Here is a 15530-nt window from a genome sequence, read left to right on the forward strand (position 1 = left end):
CGCAGCCCCCTCTGCTTGCACAGCTCCAGCAGGTCGCACTTGCGCCGCTTGGCATACATCTTCCTGCTGGCCACTCACAGGCCGGGGTGCTCGCCGCTCCCCACGGTTTCCAGGGGGACCCCTAGTGCACCAGCCCTTCTTGAGGTCACCACCTCTCTGCCAGGGTCGAGCTGCAGACTCCTCCGCCCCTGGGACCGCTCGCTGCAATCCCCCGGGGGACCCTGTTACTGCAAAGTCCTTCTCACTGGGCACACACTCCCAAGGGTTAACCACCCCTTCGTTTTACTGCTCCCCAGTCACTTACTGCAGGAAGCGCCGTCCACGGGGTGCAGTATATCCCACCCCTGCCACCAGTTGTCACGGAGTGTGGGGAGTCCGGCCCTGCACCCCTCTTCCTGGGACCCACAGTGACTCTCAGCCAGCCAGTAAAACAGAAGGTTTATTGGACAACAGGAACACAGGTTACAGCAGAGCTTGCAGGCACAGTCAGGACCCCTCCACCGAGTCCTTCTGGGCTTTCAGGGTGCTTGGATCCTAGCTAGGATACCCTGAATTCCACCCACACAGCCCCAAGCCCAAACTCAAAACTGCTTCCCTCCTGCCACTCCCTTCCTTTGTCCCCTTCCCGAGCAAAGGTGTTGATCTTTCCCCTCCCTTACCTAGCTCAGGTTACAGGCCCTGGCATCATCCATCCCCTAAAGTCCTCCCCTGGTCTCCCACTCCCCACACAGACAGCCCCTACTCCATCACAGGCCCTGTGGGGCCAGATGCTTCCTCCCTTACAATGACCAGATGCTCCCCGCCCCACAGAGCTTGTGGTCAATGTCTGTGGTGATCAGCAGGTACCACAGCCAAGGGCAGTGAGCAGTTATGAAGTGTGGTGGGGTGGTTACCCGCTCCTGCCCTGCAGGGCTAGAAACAGCCCAGGAGAGGGCTGGGGCTGGGGCTGGGGCAAGAAGCCTGGGCTGATTGGGGAAAGTAGGCTCAGCTGTGGCCATGCCCCGATCAGGCCCAGCTGGCCTCTATAAAAGCCTGTGAACCAGAGGCCCAGGCAGGCTTCCTCTGTCTGTAGAGGGAGAAGGGCCTGGCTGCAAGGTGCCAAGCAGGGAACCTAGACTGGAACAGGGCTGGGGAAAGGCCAAGGGAGCTGGGGAGGTCTGGCCTAGGAAAGACCCAGGCTGTAGGCCTGGTAAGGCCTATGAGGTACTGGGGGTTGCAGAGGCAGCAGGTCTGAACCCCCTTTGCCCGTGATAGGTGGCTTACACTGCAGTCTGCCCCAGGGTGCGGGGGCTAGATGGGGACTGGCAGTAGCCTAACACTGAGGTGAAGTGGGGATAGTGGGTGGGGTTCCCCTGGGAGGGGGAGACCCTGAGGCTGTGAGGGGTTACTGCCAGAGGGGCAGCACCCCAGGTAAAAGGGGCACTGGCTCCTGGGAGGGATGTGGGCCAGTGGTAAGGCAGATCACTGGCCCGTAGAGGGTGCTCTGGATGCTGGAAGAGCTAATTCCTGAGGGCAATGAGCAGGAGGTGCTGCAGGGGTGAGTCTGCATCCTACACAGAGCTATACCTATCTCATAGAGCTGGAAGGGACTCCAAATGGTCATCGAGTCCAGCCCCCTGCCTTCACTAGCAGGACCAAGTACTGATTTTGCCCCAGATTCCCTAAGTGGCCTCCTCAAGGATTGAACTTATTACTCTGAGTGTAGCAGGCCAATGCTCAAACCCCTGAGCTATCCCTCCCCCTCAGTTTAGTGCTACTGGCTCCTTCCCATTCAGTGGACCTGCTCCCTGAGCCAAATGCTGCTATCCTTGACCCCAGTGTAAATCTGGAGTTGTGTCATTGGTTTGGAGGGAGACTGCATTTCCACGGAGGTGGCATGGTCCTGAGGCAGCTGCTGCTGAGTTAGGGTCACTAGCTGCTACGGGTTCCTGGCTCCTTACTGCTCCTCCATTGCACGTGCTCCTGCAGCCACCTGCCTAGTGCAAGGCCGGGAGCTCCAGTCCTTTGCATGCTGGTGTTTGAGCCAGCAGAGGTTCTGCATGCAGGGATGAGGGCAGGTCCTGTCCCTGCACGGACGCGATCTGAGATGCACTTAGCAGTTGCACAGAACCTTTGCAATGTTTTTGTGATGGAGTCATTGCCCACATGAGGGAACAGCCTGGAAAAGCCAGCAGAACTCCCCCTGGGGCTGGCCTACACGGTCAAAGGGCAGACATGCCTCCATGCACACCATGTGTGGCCTGCATCCAATCTGCCTGGCTGACTTGTGGGCTGTGTCAAGGCCCATCAGGCAGGGCCCTGATCTCATCACTGGAATTATCCCCTGGTGCTGGAGGCAGTGATTGTATTAATATTCCTGCACTGGAGACAAGTAGCCCTGGAGTCCCTGATCCTCTCAAGGGACTATTGGGAACAGGATCCTGATTCCACACAGGTTAGCCTCTCATGGCTAAATAGAAGGGAACCGAATGCCTTGCTCACCAGAGACCGGCCATCCCCGTGGCCTCCATGCCGGGGCCTTATCGTCTCGCAGATCACGGCTTTCGGAGCAGAGGCACTAACTCCGGGATTGGGGCTGTAACTGACACACTTTGTTCAGGAGTCACACGTTGCTCCCCCGTCCATTCACCGTGATGCTGCAGCCCCTCGGGAATGCCAGAGCATCCTGGGAAACAAATGTCTTCCCCTCCACTGGGACCTTAACAACGTCCCTCAGCACGCACAGTGTCGCACTAGCCCTTTCGGACCCACGTGTTTAATGTTCAGCAATGCAACATCAACCCCGAGGCAGCTTGGAGAGCCAAATGGCGTTCACAGGGAGTCACAAATAAACCCCTCATGAAAGACCCAACACAGAAGATCCCTGGCTTCAATCTCCCATGAAGCTCATGGGCAGCCCTAAAGCGCAGTCACACAAACCAGGACAGATGCAGTTCCTTGCTACACAAATGGAAAATTAAAGACTCTGTAGCGTGCAGCTGTGGTCGGCCAGAACAGAACATGGAACAGCTCAATGCCTGATTCACAAATATGAAGGCGGCATCAGCTATACACTCTGCTACTCCAGATGCAATTATCTGGCTTAACCATCTGAATGTAAAACTGTAGTTAGTGCTGTACGTTTCCATCAGCCATACGAAGAAGAAGGAGTCCCACTCCACAGGGCTCTGCTCTCCTGCTTTGTGCAGGTGAAGTCTCCTGACGTGCACTCTACTGACTGTAACAACGGCCTCTAAGGAATGGTGTTCCTAGCCTCTGTTTGTCAGGGAGTGGAGATGGATGGCAGGAGAGAGATCACTTGATCATTGCCTGTTAGATCCATTCCCTCTGGGGCACCTGGCATTGGCCACTGTCAGCAGACAGGACACTGGGCTAGATGGACCTTTGGTCTGACCCGGTACGGCCGTTCTTATGTTCTTATATTCTCTTCTTACTCAGTGGATCAGCTCCCTGGCTGGAGCAAAGTCAGATCCACTGACTTGAGTGGCAAAAATAAGTCCGCTCTTTGTTGCTACTCGTGTTAGCTCTGTTGAGCCTGCCCTGCTTTGGGAGAGTGAGCCAGATTCCCATCCTGCTCCTGCATCATCAACACGATCGATTCCTATAATCCCATGACAGGACGGGTCCTGTGGAAGGAGGATAATGGTGGGTCCCTGGATCTTTGAAATTCCTCCTTTTGTGCAGTGAGGGAAGTGGGAAGGTTTTTCCTCCACAGAAAAGGTGCTATTTAGAGCTTGTCCAAACAGAATTTTCAAGAACAAAAAATGGCTTTTCACTGGAAAAAAAAATTCAAAGAAAATTATTGCTGATGAAATGTTCTAGCTTTTCAATGGAAAAAACATAAAATGATTTTATTTTCTGATAAAAATGATCAGTACAACTTTACAAAATGTATACTTAAAACCAATTGTTAACAGGTTTCTATAAATTTTGGGTTCTGAAATTTTCACTGGGAATTTCAATGAAAACAAAACAAAAAAGTTACTTAAAAAAAACAACTCGTCCTATAAAAAATAATTGCCATTTTTCAGGCAGGATTCATGCATTCAGTGGGATGTTCCCCCCCACCCCCCTCCACTCTGTATTAAAGGGCACGACTGTTCTAATGGGGACTATCAAATGTAGAGCACTTCTCTGCCCCTTACTGGGAGTATCAGTGCCCTAACACCCCTGCTTAAGGAAAGCCTGCTCAGACCAGGCTACCAATGACACTGAGTCCTCCAGGGGCCTAGAAGGGCCAGGAGCAGACACTGACCAATAGGGAGCCAGCAGGCCAGTTAAGAAGGCTTCCAGCTTCTTCTGAAGGGCAGTTCTGAGTGAGGCTAGGACAGCAGAGCTGCTCCCCAGCACTAGCCCAGAACTCAGGGCCAGGTCAGGAGCCTGACTTAAATCTTGTAACTAGCAGTTACCTCTTGTGTGTGTTTCTTAGTCAGAGGCACAAGCAGCCAGGTCTTGAGTTTTGTTATTGTTAACTATTTAAGACTGATGCCAAGCTCTGGGCACAGGCCATTCTGCTCCAGCAATGTATTTTGGAAGAGAGACATTAGTTTAGAAAAAGTGGCCTTTTAAGGGCCTGAAAGCGGAAACTGGGCCGAGATTTCAGTGAGTTTGGAGGATTGATGGATTTATTATTTAACATGACTGGTTTATCATCCTTGGGGATCTGTATGCCCAGGAATCTGGGTAACTCATGGAGTATACAAGGAGTAGAGCATGGTTTGAAGGTTTTGCCTTTATCCCAATTTGGTTTTAGTCCAAGGATGGTAGAGAATTGGGATTAAACTGTCCCACACATAAGAGAGTGAGTTTTTAGGGTGATTCATAGAGATCCACCACAAATTCATATTCTTCCATTTTTCTGTATAAGCGGCACCACTGAGGCATACCTTGCTGTTGGCTCAGAGCTTTTCTCAATTGTGTCAATGTGCTCCATTCTCTAACACTGTTTCCGCTTTACGAACTAAAAGGGTAGGAATCCTTCCAGGTGTGTGCACACTAGGTGGTTCAGGGTGGTCTCTTAAGCTGATTTGTACTGGGTTTCCTTTCAGAAGTCCAATACTACCACATATTTCATTGAGATCTTCCACTTTTCTCACTGGACCCATCATGGCTGCCAGGCTGCAACCAAGAAGGCTGTTGGTCCTTTGGTCACATACATTCTGAATGCAAAGTGTTTGTCTTTGTAAGTTGTTTCAGTGGTGGACTGGCCCATGCAGTTCAGATACATCCAGTGCTAGAAATTGAAGGTGATTGTAAGTCCTTCTGAGATGACTGGCACATCAGCTCTGGAGTCAATTTTAAAGTCGATAGTTTTACCAGGAATATTTAGTTTCACTCTCCAGGCAGATTCTGTGTCATCATAGGTGATAGATCCCAGAAACAATGGCTCTTGAATGTCTGTAATATGTTTCAGCTGCCTGACTGCTTTGGTGCTGCAAACAGATGCAAAATGTCCATATTTCATGCATGTATCACATCATGCGCCTCTGGCTGGATGTGCATCATCTCTTGGGAGATGACTTTTTCCACACCATGTGCATGAAGGCTGGAATTTGTCCCACTTAGCCTGGGAGTTGTCTCTGCTTGAGATTAGACAGTGGTGGGTTTGGGATGTTCCTGGGGGCATTCATTTCACAGCCTTGGATCAACCCCTGAGAAAGTTCTGCCTTCATCCCAAATGAGCTTTACCCTAACTGTAGAGAGTCCCACTGGGCCGCAGGAGCAAAGATGTTTCCATCCCAGATTCCTGGGTCTTTTAGATCAGTGGTTCTCAACCAGGGAGACACCTACCCCTGGGGGTACACAGAGGTCTTCCAGGGGGTACATCACCTCACCTAGAGATTTGTCTAGTTTTACAACAGACTACGTAAAAGCACTAGTGAAGTCAGCACAAACTAAAATTTCATACAATGACTTGTTTATACGGCTCTATATACAATACACTGACACGTAAGTACAATAATTATATTCCAATTAATTTATTTTATAATTTATATGGTAAAAATGAGAAACTTAGCCAATTTTCAGTAACAGTGTGGCTGTGACACTTTGTATTTTTATGTCTCACTTTGTAAGCAAGCAGTTTTTAAGCGAGGTGAAACTTGGGATTGTCATACACCTAGTCCCAGATTTGGACCTTAGCGTCCAAAATATGGGGGTTAGCATGAAAACCTCCAAGCTTAGTTACCAGCTTGGACCTGGTAAAGCTGCCACCACCCAAAAAATTAGAGTGTTTTGGGGCACTCTGGTCCCCACAAAAACCTTCCCTGGGGACCCCAAGACCCAAATCCCTTGAGTCATACAACAAAGGGAAATAAACCTTTTCCCTTCCCCCCTCCAGGTGTTCCTGGAGAGACACAGAAGCAAACTCCGTGAATCTAAACAGAGGGAGTCCACCCTCTCTATTTCCAGTCCTGGAAACACAAGCACTTCCCTCTTCACCCAGAGGGAATGCAAAGTCAGGCTAGTAAATCTAACACACACAGATTTCCCCCTGACTTCTTCCTCCCACCAGTTCCCTGGTGAGCACAGACTCAATTCCCTGGAGTCCCCCAATAAAGAAAGTCCCCCAATAAAGAAAAACTCCAACAGGTCTTAAAAAGAAAGCTTTATATAAAAGGAAAGAAAAAGTACATAAAAATGGTTTCTCTCTATTAAGGTGACAAATACAGGGTCAATTGCTTAAAAGAATATTGAATAAACAGCCTTATTTAAAAAGAATACAATTCAAAGCACTCCAGCAACTATAGACATGTAAATACAAAAAAAAACATATGAATCACTATTTGATCTTTTGTACTTACAACTGGGAAACAGAAGATTAGAAAGCAGGAAATAGAAATCACTTCTCATAGCTGAGAGAGAGACAGACAGAAGACCAAGAACAAAGGACTCACACACAAACTTCCCTCCACCCAGAGTTGAAAAAATCCTGTTTCCTGATTGGTCCTCAGTGGCATGGAGTCTCCTAGCAACCGGAAATGGTAGAAAGCGTTATTCATGGATGCTGCTAGGGGAGAGCTCAGTGGGGAATCCAAGAGCCTCCTAAACAAGAGACCGAGTTGACCAATTGTGAGTGTGAACCTGCAACCAATGGAAATTGCCCCATGGCTGCAGACTCTTCAAAATGCTCTCCTCTGTATACTGCTGCCCTCTGCTGGGTAGAATTAGAACTGCTGCCGAATGTGTCATACACCCCATACTGCTAGCAGAGATTCTCCTGTCGCTCAGATGGTAGTGCCGTGAAGTTGTGAATGGCCCAGAATGCCCTATGTTATGTCTCCACAGCACCCTCTGTCCTAAAGCACTTTATCCCTTATGCACAGGGATCCCTCACTAGTTTTTACATCATAGCGAGCTCTGGGTTGAAGCAGTAAAGCTGGAACTGTGTCCAGCAGAGCCACCCGTCTGCTCTGGAGAGGAAGTGGAAATGCTCCACGTCCAGCTGAAACTGCAGAAGAAGTCAGAGAGGCAAAGTCCAGTTCCCTGAGTTGGAATTTGGCTGGGCTGCGCAGCCTACAGCCCTGGCTTTGGGGCAAAGTGCCATGGGCTCATTAGAGACCACAAGCATGCAGGGTCTTGGTTTTACATCCCATCGAAAGGGGAGCTCCCCCCAGCACCACAGAGGGGCTAGCTATTTACCTCCCCAAACCCACATCCTGCAGGTTTCCCATCCATGTACTGGCCAGACCCAGTGCTCCGTAACGTGCAGAGACAGTCACTGTCCGGGGTGTGGTGACTGGCACAGAGCTCCATCTGACCCCAGGGTTTCCCAGAGTTGTATTGCTTTGTGCATCAGCAATGCTTGCACTGTGCATAGCTGCTCCATCTCGGTCCCTCCTCTCCCACCCGAGCTGGGGCTCCCCGACTGCCCCTTGCCTGGAGGCCCCCTTCGCAGGCCTGCTCCTGTAGGGCCCTGGGTGCACAAGGACTGTAATTAGCCCCATGGAGGTGAAGAGATGCACGCTCCTTTCCCAATACTCACTATGGCCCCTGCTACTTGATGTGTCCTGGGCTCTAGGGTTGCCTGGCATCCAGTTTTTGACTAGAAGGCCCAATTGAAAAAGGACCCTGGTGGCACTGCTGAGCAAGCCGTTATCAATTCAGTCAGCGGCACAGTACGGGCCCGGGGCTAAGGCAGGCTCCCCTGCTTGTCCTGGCTCTGTGTGGCTCCCGGAAGCGGCCACCAGGTCTCTGCAGCCCCTAGACACATTCTGCCAGGGAGGCTTTGCACACTGCCCCTGCCCCGAGGAGCAGCTCCGCAGCTCCTATTGGCCAGGAACCCCTGCCCTAGCCCGGTGAAAGTGAGTGAGGGTGGGGGAGGGCAAATGACGGAGGGAGGGGGGATGGAGCAAGTGGAGTGGGGCCTCAGAGATGAAGCAGGGCCTCGGGGGAAGGGGTGGGGCGGGGTGTTCAGTTTTGTGTGACTGATGTGCCCAATTTTGCTCCCAGCTCCCATGTGGCTGTCTCAAACTGAGGTCAATAATTCAGGTGATTTATTAGGTGTATTATGGTAACGCTTCAAGGCCCCAGCTGAGATCAGAGCCCATGTGACACTGAAAGACACTGGAAACCCTCAGGCACGGGGCACGTGGTTTACGCCAGGCATTTTCGAGGCAACGTGTTTGAGAAAATGTTTGCCATATTCATTGGTGCTGGTTTGCCTGTTGCTTTCCCAAACCAGGCAACGTTAGGTACCACCTAACTGGCATCAGAAAAAAATGCCCCATACTCAGGGCCGGCACTTCCATTGAGGCGAACTAGGAATTGCCTAGGGCACCAGGATTTTTGGGGGGCGGCATTTTGCCAGGGGGGTGGCAGGTGGCTCCGGTGAACCTGCCACAGTCATGCCTGCGGAGAGTCCGTTGGTCCGCAGCTTCAGTGGAGCTGCTGCAGTCATGCCTGCGGATGGTCCGCGCTGGTCCCGCGCGGCTCCGGTGGACCTCCCACAGGCACGGCTGCAGCAGCTCCACTGGAGCCACGGACCAACGGACCCTCCGCAGGCATGGCTGCGGCAGCTCCACTGGAGCTGCGGACCAATGGACCCTCCGCAGAAATGGCTGCGGCAGCTCCACCGGACCCGAGGGAGCGGCGCGCTGGGTGGCAAAATGGCCATGCACCTAGGGCGCGAAAAACTCTAGCTCTGGTCCTGCCCATACTGTCCATGAACCAACCGCGCTGCTAGGACACTCTGGTGGCTCAACCCCCAGGTTTGAACTTGGAGCCTTCAGCACCGAAGCTCTCACAGATGAGCTGAAGGAGGGAATTCCATAGGCTGGCATCAGTGGTAGGTTGTTCTCCTCAAGGCAGGGAGGTATTAGTGATGGGCAGCTGACTGCTAAGGCTTAAAAGCTAAGGTGTGCAAAAGCCAAGGGTCCGACCAGCCGGGGAGGCACAGGAATATCTCTCCCTGTACTCCTTGGGATGTGGAGTTGTAGAGATGTGCCACGTGGCCCAGGTAACGGATGTTCTAAGCACCCCTAAACTTTCCCAGACTTCACTGTGCACCCAGAACATTGCGTTTGAGTCATTTCTCAGATCGCAGTTCCTTCATCTTTTTATTGGGCCAGATCCTCAGTTGGTGGAAAGAGTCCCAGCTCCTCTGAAGTCAACAGTTACACCATTTCATATCAGCTGAAGAGCTGGCCTGCTATGATTTACAGTGTGTTAACTGCTGTCAACTGGCAAAAGGTATGTCATCTCCTTCCCTAGAAGATAACAACCTGCTACTGCTGCTGGCCAATGGAATTTCTCCTTCTAGCTCAAGGAGTAGCAGCTTGTGCTGCACTCCAGGGCTGCTGTGATGGCACCCACTCCTATCGGGCCTGGAGGCTCTGCTGTGGATGCAGCATTTATTTATTATGGGATCACAGGGGGGCGAGGAGGAATGGAAGGAGGAGGTGAGTGAATAGGAGCAAGAGAACAGGAGAAAGGGAGGGAGGGGCGTGACAAGAGGGCAGAGGTGGGTGGAGAGAGAGGGCAGGGAAGTGGTTAGGCCTTTAGCCAGGGACCTGGGTTCAGGGCTCTGCCTGGGTGGAAAAGGGGGGCGGAGAGGCTGTGTAAATGGCATCCCACACCTGTCAATGCAGTGCTGTGGGTGCCAGGCAGCTTGAGCCAGGCTGCTGCTGGAGGAACTGCTGGGATTCCCGGGGCAGCACTTGGTGATACATGCATGTGCCAGTCCAGAGAGCTCTGGGGACAAGAGGAAACACTCAGAACAGAGGCACCTCTCCACAGCGCCTGGCTGGCTGTCCCCCTGCTGCAAAGAGGGACTGCTCTAATGGCAGTGGTGGGGAAAACAGGCCCAGAAGGGACAGAGCCCTGACAGCGAGTGGCTGGTGGCACGCCGAGAGCAGGCTGCACAGCCTAGGGGTACAGGCTGCACCAGATCAGCTGCTCCTCCCCTGCACCAATGACTTTGCAGAATCGCCCAGGGTGCACTGCTTCTGGAGAGCTGAGCCGGGCATTGTGGGATAGCTACCCACAGGGCATTGCACTACTCCAGGCCAGCACTTGTCATGGAGCAAAATGTACACGGATTCTGCAGGGCTCGTGTGGATGCACCGAACCCGTTGGGCTTAAACTGGTTCGGTCCAAGTGGGGCTGGTCTCTGGTGTAGACAGGCCATAGCATGGCAGGCAGGGCAGACTGGGGGCTGCAGAGCACGAGCAGACAGCGTTCATGTGCAGTACAAAGCCAGAGGCTGTTAACAGGCTGTTTCTTGGCAGGAGGCCGATGCTCTTCCATGTGACTTATTTTTAATTTTTTTCAGTGACACTGGCCCCACTGGGAGCTGCCGCGCTGCCTCCAGACCCTGCCCTGCTGCAGAGCCCTGCGCTGGAAGGACACCGACAAGCAGGGAGCTCGGTCCTTGGCTGCTGCTGGGATGCTGCAGCGGGCCCAGGGTACTAGCCGAGCCGATGCCTTTGGCTGCCCCGGATGCACCAGGACTGAGGAAGCAGCAAGCACTACTGATGGGAAGTGCCGCCAGGTTTTTTGAGCTTCCCGCCTTGCGTCCCTCCTGCTGGGGCCTCGGCTGGCTAAGAGGCACCATGCACTGCTGTGACAATCGCTTCTGCGTTCCTCTGCTTCAGCCCAGGGTCACACACCTGGCAGATAGTCCAGCACGCAGCCTTCAGAGCAACAGCATCACCTGGTGTGAGCTCAAAGACAGGCTCCCCCACCGGCCCCCCACCCTCACACAGGATCAGACTCTTCCTCGGTGTGTTAATTGCATTGGCCTCTCTTCTCACGGGTGACGCCGTTGATGGATTGTGCCGGTAATGCTCACTCACCATGGACAGGGCTGGCTCATAATTGGAATGGAGATGGGTTCGCCGCCCACAGATCGGCAGCTCCGTGACAGCTGAGGGGACAAGAGGAGAAAATTAAAAAAAGAGAACATCATCCTCTCCTCCTACAAAGCTAGATGGTACCGTCTCTCTCTTTGGACATGGACAGGAGGAAACACACGGAAAGGAAAATCCGGGTGCTCAGCAGAGGCTGCTTCTCCCTTTGAGCCAGTGCTGCCTTTTCTTGCTCTGCTCCACAGATACTCTCCATAGGGCTCAAACAACAACACAGCAACAACATTCGCTCAGACCCACCCAGAGTTGGCTGTTCCTAGGGATCCTCACTCAGCACTGCCCTGCCTACACCCAAGATCCTCTCTCCAGACAGCCATACCCACTGCCCTTCCATCTGGGTGGCAGAGTCAGTGAGTTAGCAGATCCCCCCGTCCCTTCCCCAGCAGTGTGTTGGGCAAACGCTGCCGACCTGTCACACACACATAGACTCATAGACTCTAGGACTGGAAGGGACCTCGAGAGGTCATCGAGTCCAGTCCCCTGCCCTCATGGCAGGACCAAATACTGTCTAGACCATCCCTAATAGACATTTATCTAACCTACTCTTAAATATCTCCAGAGATGGAGATTCCACAACTTCCCTAGGCAATCTATTCCAGTGTTTAACTATCCTGACTGTTAGGAACTTTTTCCTAATGTCCAACCTAAATCTCCCTTGCTGCAGTTTAAGCCCATTGCTTCTTGTTCTATCATTGGAGGCTAAGGTGAACAAGTTTTCTCCCTCCTCCTGATGACACCCTTTTAGATACCTGAAAACGGCTATCATGTCCCCTCTCAGTCTTCTCTTTTCCAAACTAAACAAACCCAATTCCTTCAGCCTTCCTTCATAGGTCATGTTCTCAAGACCTTTAATCATTCTTGTTGCTCTTCTCTGGACCCTCTCCAATTTCTCCACATCTTTCTTGAAATGCGGTGCCCAGAACTGGACACAATACTCCAGCTGAGGCCTAACCAGCGCAGAGTAAAGCGGAAGAATGACTTCTCGTGTCTTGTTTACAACACACCTGTTAATGCATCCCAGAATCACGTTTGCTTTTTTTGCAACAGTATCACACTGTTGATTCATATTAAGCTTGTGGTCCACTATGACCCCTAGATCTCTTTCTGCCATACTCCTTCCTAGACAGTCTCTTCCCATTCTGTATGTGTGAAACTGATTGTTCCTTCCTAAGTGGAGCACTTTGCATTTATCTTTATTGAACTTCATCCTGTTTGTCTCAGACCATTTCTCCAATTTGTCCAGATCATTTTGAATTTTGACCCTGTCCTCCAAAGCAGTTGCAATCCCTCCCAGTTTGGTATCGTCTGCAAACTTAATAAGCATACTTTCTATGCCAACATCTAAATCGTTGATGAAGATATTGAACAGAGCCGGTCCCAAAACAGACCCCTGCGGAACCCCACTTGTTATACCTTTCCAGCAGGGTTGGGAGCCATACTCAGAGAGTAGTTATTATCTAGCCAGTTATGCACCCACCTTATAGTAGCCCCATCTAAATTGTATTTGCCTAGTTTATCGATAAGGATATCATGCGAGACCATATCAAATGCCTTACTAAAGTCTAGGTATATCACATCCACCGCTTCTCCCTTATCCACAAGGCTCGTTATCCTATCAAAGAATGTTATCAGATTAGTTTGACATGATTTGTTCTTTACAAATCCATGCTGGCTATTCCCTATCACCTTACCACCTTCCAAGTGTTTGCAGATGATTTCTTTAATTACCTGCTCCATTATCTTCCCTGGCACAGAAGTTAAACTAACTGGTCTGTAGTTTCCTGGATTGTTTTTATTTCCCTTTTTATAGATGGGCACTATATTTGCCCCCTTCCAGTCTTCTGGAATCTCCCCAGTCTCCCATGATTTCCCAAAGATAATAGCTAGAGGCTCAGATACCTCTTCTATTAACTCCTTGAGTATTCTAGGACGCATTCCATCAGGCCCTGGTGACTTGCAGGCATCTAACTTTTCTAAGTGATTTTTTACTTGCTCTTTTTTTATTTTATCTTCTAAACCTACCCTCTTCCCATAAGCATTCACTATACTAGACATTCCTTCAGACTTCTCAGTGAAGACGGAAACAAAGAAGTCATTAAGCATCTCTGCCATTTCCAAGTCTCCTGTTACTGTTTCCCCCTCTTCACTGAGCAGTGGGCCTACCCTGTCCTTGGTCTTCCTCTTGCTTCTAATGTATTGATAAAAAGTCTTCTTGTTTCCCTTTATTCCCATAGCTAGTTTGAGCTCATTTTGTGCCTTTGCCTTTCTAATCTTGCCTCTGCATTCCTGTGTTATTTGCCTATATTCGTCCTTTGTGATCTGACCTAGTTTCCATTTTTTATATGATGCCTTTTTATTTTGTAGGTCACGCAAGATCTCGTGGCTAAGCCAAGGTGGTCTTTTGCCACATTTTCTATCTTTCCTAACCATCGGAATAGCTTGCTTTTGGGCCCTTAATAGCATCCCTTTGAAAAACTGCCAACTCTCCTCAGTCTTGATTCCCATGGGACCTTACCTATCAGCTCTCTGAGCTTACCAAAATCCGCCTTCCTGAAATCCATTGTCTCTATTTTGCTGTACTCCCTTCTACCCTTCCTTAGAATTGCAAACTATGATTTCATGATCACTTTCACTCAAGCTTCCTTCTACTTTCAAATTCTCAACAAGTTCCTCCCTATTTGTTAAAATCAAGTCTAGAACAGCTTCCCCCCTAGTAGCTTTTTCAACTTTCTGAAATAAAAAGTTGTCTGCAATGCAGTCCAGGAAGTTATTGGATAGTCTGTGCCCCGCGGTGTTATTTTCCCAACATATATCTGGATAGTTGAAGTCCCTCATCACCACCAAATCTTGGGCTTTGGATGATTTTGTCAGTTGTTTGAAAAAAGCCTCATCCACCTCTTCCACCTGATTAGGTGGCCTGTAGTAGACTCCCAGCACGACATCACCCGTGTTTTTTACCCCTTTTAGCCTAACCCAGAGACTCTCAACACTTCCATCTCCTATGGCCATCTTCACCTCAGTCCAAGTGTGTACATTTTTAATATATAAGGCAACACCTCCTCCCTTTTTCCCCTGTCCATCCGCCACAGCATGGCGCTAGGATGCTGTCACCAGGCAGGGCTTCACCCCAGCTTCCACACCCAGTCTCCTTTGAGAAGGTTATGGTCTTCAAACAGGCAAGCCAACCAATATCAACCAGTCTCTGAACTCTCCTTTTCTCTCAGGCTCCAGGGCCACCCCTCCCAGGAGTCCCTGCTCCTGCTCCTAGCAGTTTCCCAGATATAGTCAACTCTGCTCCTTTCCTGACACCTTCTTTGAGACATTCCAACTCTAACAAACCCGGCATGTTTCACTGAAGAAACATTTCAGTGAAAAAGTTCTGGCTCCCTCTAGTTTTAATGGGAAACTCTAATAAGGAGTCGCCTGGCCAGCCTCACCAATGCTCTCTCCTGCGCCTTCCTCCACACATCCGGCTCAGAATCGCTGGGTGGCCAGCTGAAGCTGGAGCAGACACAGGCTGGAGGAGGGGTTGGCTAGCCTGGGAATGCACTGGGTCTGTCTAGACAGCAACTAGACACCTGTGGCTGGCCCGGGCCAGCCGACTTAAGCTCGCAGGGCTCGGGTCATGGGGCTGTTTCATTGCTGTGCAGACTTCCACCTTCCAGTTCCACGCACAGGACCAGTTAGACAGGAAGAACTGCAGGGTCTCAATGTGTGGCTGAAATGATGGTGCAGGGAGGAGGGGTTTAGATTTATTAGGAACTGGGGAAACTTTTGGGAAAGGGGGAGCCTATACATGAAGGATGGGCTCCACCTAAACCAAAGTGGAACCAGATTGCTGGCACTTAACATTAAAAAGGTCGTAGAGCAGTTTTAAAACTAAGGGCTGGTGGAAAGCCGAAAAGTGTGGAGGAGCACGTGGTTCAGACAGAGCTATCCCTTAGGGGAGGATCTGTTGATGGAGATTCTCTATGTCCTAGTAGGGAGGACAGGAGGGAAGATGATAAAATATGGATATAATCTGATGAGAAACGGTCAAACGAAAAAGAGACCCGTTCAATTACATCATGTAATGGCAGACAGCTAAAAAGTGACAACTTTTTAAAGTGCTTATATACCAACGCTAGAAGTCTACATAATAAGATGGGTGAACTAGAGTGCCTC

This window comes from Gopherus flavomarginatus, chromosome 3, assembly GCF_025201925.1.
Source record: "Gopherus flavomarginatus isolate rGopFla2 chromosome 3, rGopFla2.mat.asm, whole genome shotgun sequence".
NCBI classification, from domain to species: Eukaryota; Metazoa; Chordata; order Testudines; family Testudinidae; genus Gopherus; species Gopherus flavomarginatus.